The sequence below is a fragment of the Polypterus senegalus genome, chromosome 11 (genome assembly GCF_016835505.1).
Source record: "Polypterus senegalus isolate Bchr_013 chromosome 11, ASM1683550v1, whole genome shotgun sequence".
NCBI lineage: Eukaryota > Metazoa > Chordata > Cladistia > Polypteriformes > Polypteridae > Polypterus > Polypterus senegalus.
Genome location: NC_053164.1, coordinates 129,191,988 through 129,197,658, shown reverse-complemented (window position 1 = coordinate 129,197,658; position 5,671 = coordinate 129,191,988). Strand labels below are relative to the sequence as shown.

Below are 5,671 nucleotides of genomic sequence, written 5' to 3'. Positions count from 1 at the left end.
ATAAATTCTGAAAAGAATGATACAAAACATATATATGTAGGTTTTAAGAAAAGTTTAAGCTTGACATAAAATTGTTGCACAAAATCGTTGCACTTTTAGGCTTAGGCTTTTATGTATAAAGTCTAATCAGTGACCATGTAAAACACCTCACATGCCAAACATTGTCATAATGTGTTTAAGCATTCTCCATTTATAAAATTTCAGATGCAAATTAAATCCATAACATGTCACATGTCATTACCATACCACATATAACAAAATCATCTGAACAGGTATTTTTTGATTAAAGATATAGCATTTATTTATTTACAGTATATTCATTTAAATTATACACACGTTTGGATTAAACCTCTTTTATATTGTAAAGCTATGCTCTTCCTCAAATTTTTATCTTTCAGGTCACATTGCTTTCTTAATATCTTTAAATATTAATAGTTCTTATAGCTCTGTAGATAAAGTTTTTATTTATTTATTTTTTAGGATAAGTAGCTTAATATTTATCACTTCTGTTCCACAGTACAGTGTTGGTTCCTGTTGCAAAAATAGTCTCTGATAGTGATGATAGTCTCAGATGCTCCATGGTCCTGTATTAGAACAAGCAAGATTAGAAAATGAATCAAAAGAAAATAAATCCAAATGCTTAAAAATACAAAGAAAAATTGAATCAAACAAACTGCAGCAAGACGTTTCGCAATCTTAAAAGAACTATTCCAGGAAATAGGGAAGAGGGTGGACACAGAAAAAAATTAGCTAGCGAAGAAAAGAGAAAAAGGCAACGTACTATAGAAACAAGATGACTGAAATTTAAAGAAAAATATGTGACATCACAATAAAAACAGTTAACATGAAACTGAAATCACACAAGCAAAAAGGAGCCTCATATTAACAGACATTTGTATTGCACATTACACCTTGATATGTTCTCATTAAATTGTTTTTTTTTATGCAAAATATATGTTTGTAACTTTCTATATAATTTCAGTGTGACATTGTTTCTTTGCCTGTTAACCCCTGCCACACCAACTAACATTATAACTGTGAGAGTATATTGTATATTTTTCCACACATTGCACAATTTATTGTGGCTTAACATTTAGACAGCCCCCAAGTGTTATTATAAAGGAATGACTACTGTAGTGTTTACTGCACATAGTACAGCCTTTAATTGAAATAAAATATTTAAGCACAAATTTACACATTAAATTGCCATTGAACCTTGCATTTTTAAATAAAAGTATCATTTTACGTATATTGTAGAATATCATGCACAGATTTAGGCTGATTATCACTATGAAGTATCTTCATACTCGTAACTACATTACCATCTCCTTCACTTTTTGCTTCTTTTTAGAAGGATGCTGTTTTTTGTCTATTATTTATGATTTATAAAGATACCCAAAGATACTATGGTGCATTACAAAACTTGCTATTTGGGGAAAACATATACACTACATTTATTGACATTCACAATTAAGAACATGGGTATTTGTGGAATTAAACTGAAAAAATTCCAAATGTCTTATCTTAATGCAACCAAACTACAAACTTCAAAATCTTTCAAAGAATGAGTGTGGTGCACGTGTTGGGGTCACTGCCATCTGATCTCTATCAGACACAATGCAAACACTCCTTTTAATTGGAGGTGTATATGTAGCCTAGTTAAAATACACATGGATGCAATTCAGATATGATCTGCATGTTAATTTAAGGTGTAAATGATCAAGAAGCACATGTTCCTGAAAAAATCACAGACTGGACTCTCACCCACTTCACACAATTTAGGGATGCAAAGGATGGAACACCCTTGACTGGGTGCCACTTAGCGAATCCATTCCTGGACGGGTTTATCCATTCCCGGGAAACTGGAAATCCCACATGTCATTCCCGGGAATCCCGGGGACAACACAGTGCACGGGCATCTCACATGTGAACGGTTTTAGAATGGCCGGCACTTATTTTTAATAAAACTACAGCAATATGTTGACACCAATAAAATACAAGCAGTTCATGCTGTCATATAAGTACATATATCTAGTTCAGGGGTGCCCACAAATTTTAGGCTTGCGGGGTACTTTTATAATGACCAGGTCGAAATGATCTACCTACATTAAAAATGCTATACAGTAATCCATAACTATATCGCACTTCGACTTTCGTGGCTTCACTCTATCGCGGATTTTATATGTAAGCATAACTAAATATATAACACGGATTTTTCGCTGATTCGCGGGTTCTGCGGACAATGGGTCTTTTTACTTCCTGTACATTGCTTCCTCAGTTGGTTTGCCCAGTTGATTTCATACAAGGGACGCTATTGTTGGATGGCTGAGAAGCTAACCAATCAGAGCTCGCAGTTAAGTTCCTGTGTGCTGAATACGATGTTAACCAGGAAGTCTCGTCTCGCTCATTCAGTATCAACGTGTTTCGCTGTGTAAAGAGTTAACTTTTGTGCTCTTTTGTGTTTATCTTTGTGCATAGTCAAGCCCTTAATTATGGCTTCAAAACGATCTGCTCCTGCTACTGCTTCAATGAGGCTATGATTCTTTTTATATAAAAAGTAGGAAAGGAATATAAGATCTACGGCCGCAAGTGTCCTTTTAACCAGGGTGCAAAGTGAGTTGTAAGTGGATGTAATAAGGCAGTAGTCTGGATGGAATCTGCTTTAGGGATTTGCATTGAAGTCTGCCGGAAGAAGAACAACGGCGGTAATATACAGTGGCCTGAAGAGGCTCCTTTCGAAGAGCTGTAACACTGTCCTTTGTTGTGCAGTAAAACTAAACTCATCATTATTGGACAAGTCATCGTGTCATTGTTGGTGAGTAACTATAATTAATTTTCTACTTACTGTACTTACTACATGTACGTACGTTTAGTGTCACTGTACACACATTTACTGTATACAATTTTTTTTGCATTGTACGTATTTATTGCTGGTGGCCTGTCTATTGTAATGACTGTAACATATGTGATATCGGAGACACTCTATCTTTAAAATAATATTTAGGTTTTACTGTATATAAACAGTGTGTTTACATACATAATTTCAATTAATCTTACCTAATATCTAAGAGAATACAAAGGGTTTATGCTGTATAACTGTGCAGGGAATATTTATAAACAGTGTGGGAGAGTTTATAAGGGCTTAAAATATATAAAATAACCATACAAACATATGGTTCTACTTTTCGGATTTTCACCTATCGAGGAGGGATTACTGTATATATATATACTAGCAAAATACCCGCACTTCGCAGCGGAGAAGTAGTGTGTTGAAGAAGCAATGAAAAGAAAAGGAAACATTTTGAAAATAACGTAACATGATTGTCAATGTAATTGTTTTGTCACTGTTGTGAGTGATGAGTGTTGCTGTCATATATACATATATATATCTACATATATACACATACATATACATACACACATACATACATACACACACATATATACACACACATATATATATATATATACATACACACACACATATATAAACATATATATACATATACATACATATACATACATATCTACATATATACACACACAGCTATTTCGTATCAGTGCAATACGCTGCTTGTTAAAACGGATAACTCCCGCTCTTACGTGCAAGTCTGCGTGGATATTATGAACTATCGTATTTGTTCAAGTTCTATTTAAATTTTAAATAGAAGGAATTTTTATTTAGTCGACAGAAATATCTTTGGTAGGAATGGTAAAACAGACAGGAATATTATTCGTGAATAAATCAACTCAAACCTTAAATAACTTAAAAGAACAAACATTCAAATTTCTTTACTCTTATGTAAATTTATATAAAAAATAAACTTAGATTTTAAATATCCCAAAAGATTTTGCTCTCCATAAAAATATATCCTTTCAAAATTATACAAATTCAAATATGAACATGCTGCATAACAAAACCTGGAAATATAAATAAAATGTGTTCCTTTCAGCAATAACAAATCAAATCATTCAGTTGTCTTTGCTCATATGTCATTTTAGAGCTGGACGCCTGGCATCTATTTTTGGCAACAGGTTCGTTTCTGTTTGGTGTGAGGTTCTGTGTTGTGGAGATTCTCAGGATGGATTGCAGGTGCTCATCAGTGAGGCTCCTGTGTGCTGTTTTGTTAGTCTTTATCACTGAGAAGAGCTTCTCACACAGATATGTGCTACCAAACATGCACAAGGTTCGAGCCGCATGTAGACGGACTTTTTGTTCTTCAAAGTCACCAAAGCGCCGTGCAAACTCAGTGCGCTCAGTTTATCAGCAAAGTGCGTATTTGGGAACACCGTAGTGACGACTTGGTTTAACATTACTTGGCAACAGGGAAAGTTGCACTGGTGCATTTGTGTCTCATATAAAAGCAACTTCACTTGAAATCACTTTGTGATTGTGCACGGTAAAACGTCCGCTGGTGTCAGATTCTTATTTAATTCTTCTGCTTTCTGTATCTTCTGCATTGCATTCAGGTCTTTCAGCCTCACTGATGAGCACCTGCAATCCATCCTGAGAATCTCCACAACACAGAACTCCCTGATGTTTTGTCTCATAGTGCCGTCTTAGATTAAATTCTGTAATTACAGCCACATTAGCTCCACAAATGAGACACACGGGTTCAGTAAACATATACTCAGCCTCCCATCGGTTTTTAAAGGCTCTATTTTCAGAATCAACTTTTCTCTTCAGCATCGTGTGAGCTAGCTTCGCAATAACTTGCAGCATCATAAGCTAGACTTGATTAATGCGGTAAGTGTTCGGCCAAGGCAGCTGAAGCGCTGCATTATGGGATCTGTAGTTTATTGTGTTACCAGCGCTTCATATACCCGGCCATTAATAACAATAATACAGTATATAAAATGATCTCGGGCTGGATATAATTACACGCCGGGCGGATGTGGCCCGCCCTTGAGTTTGACACATATGGACTAAATAGAACTTGAAAAGATATATTTTTCAAATGTGATCGCAATTCAGATAGAGTTGACGCACTACAGCCTGCATGCCTCAATAAGTCATCCTCCCTCGCTCTTACTTTTTACCGTTCATCTAATGAATACACTGAGTATGGCTTTACCAAAACAATCATTGATGGCGAATAAAGTATCCATTATTCGAGTATGTAGATCGGGATATATATATACATATATATATACCCGCGTATCGCAGGGAGAAGTAGTGTGTTAAAAAGCTAGAAAAGAAAAGGGAACATTTTAAAAATAACGTAACATGACTGTCAATATACAGTATTTGTTTTGTGAGTGTTACTGAGTGTTGCTGTCATCAATGATTTGATTATCATTATTTCTTTCAATCAGGTTTGTATTTGTAGGATGTGTTGTGTTCAAGTTACATTCCGTGTTTGTCAATCGTTGTAAAGATGACAGGTTTCATTCATCGATTCGTTTCTTACTGCATCAATAAACAGCTCGTCTTCTTCTTTATCCGAGACCTGACACACTGCATGCACGGGTTTTTTTTTACACTGTCTTCCTTTAGCGGGACATTGACTTTTTCCACCGTGTGCTTTGTTTCCACAGTAGCAGCATTTATGAATATGCTTGTATGTATCACACGCTTCATATTTTTTGCTGCCTTTTCAATTGTGTAATTCGGCATGGCTGTATTTAATGTTACCTTAGTCCTGGCACTTAAAACTTTCTCTCGCAGTTT

General features: G+C 35.3%; 1 protein-coding gene across 1 annotated transcript in view; it reads right to left on the bottom strand.

Moving 5' to 3' along the window:
• Positions 1-386: 386 nt before the first annotated feature.
• LOC120538609 overlaps positions 387-5,671 on the bottom strand; it is a 31,121-nt gene continuing 25,836 nt past the window's right edge. Inside the window, exon 6 of the mRNA XM_039767995.1 lies at positions 387-584. The gene's annotated coding sequence lies outside the window, so the exon portion shown is untranslated. The remainder of the gene's footprint in view (positions 585-5,671) is intronic.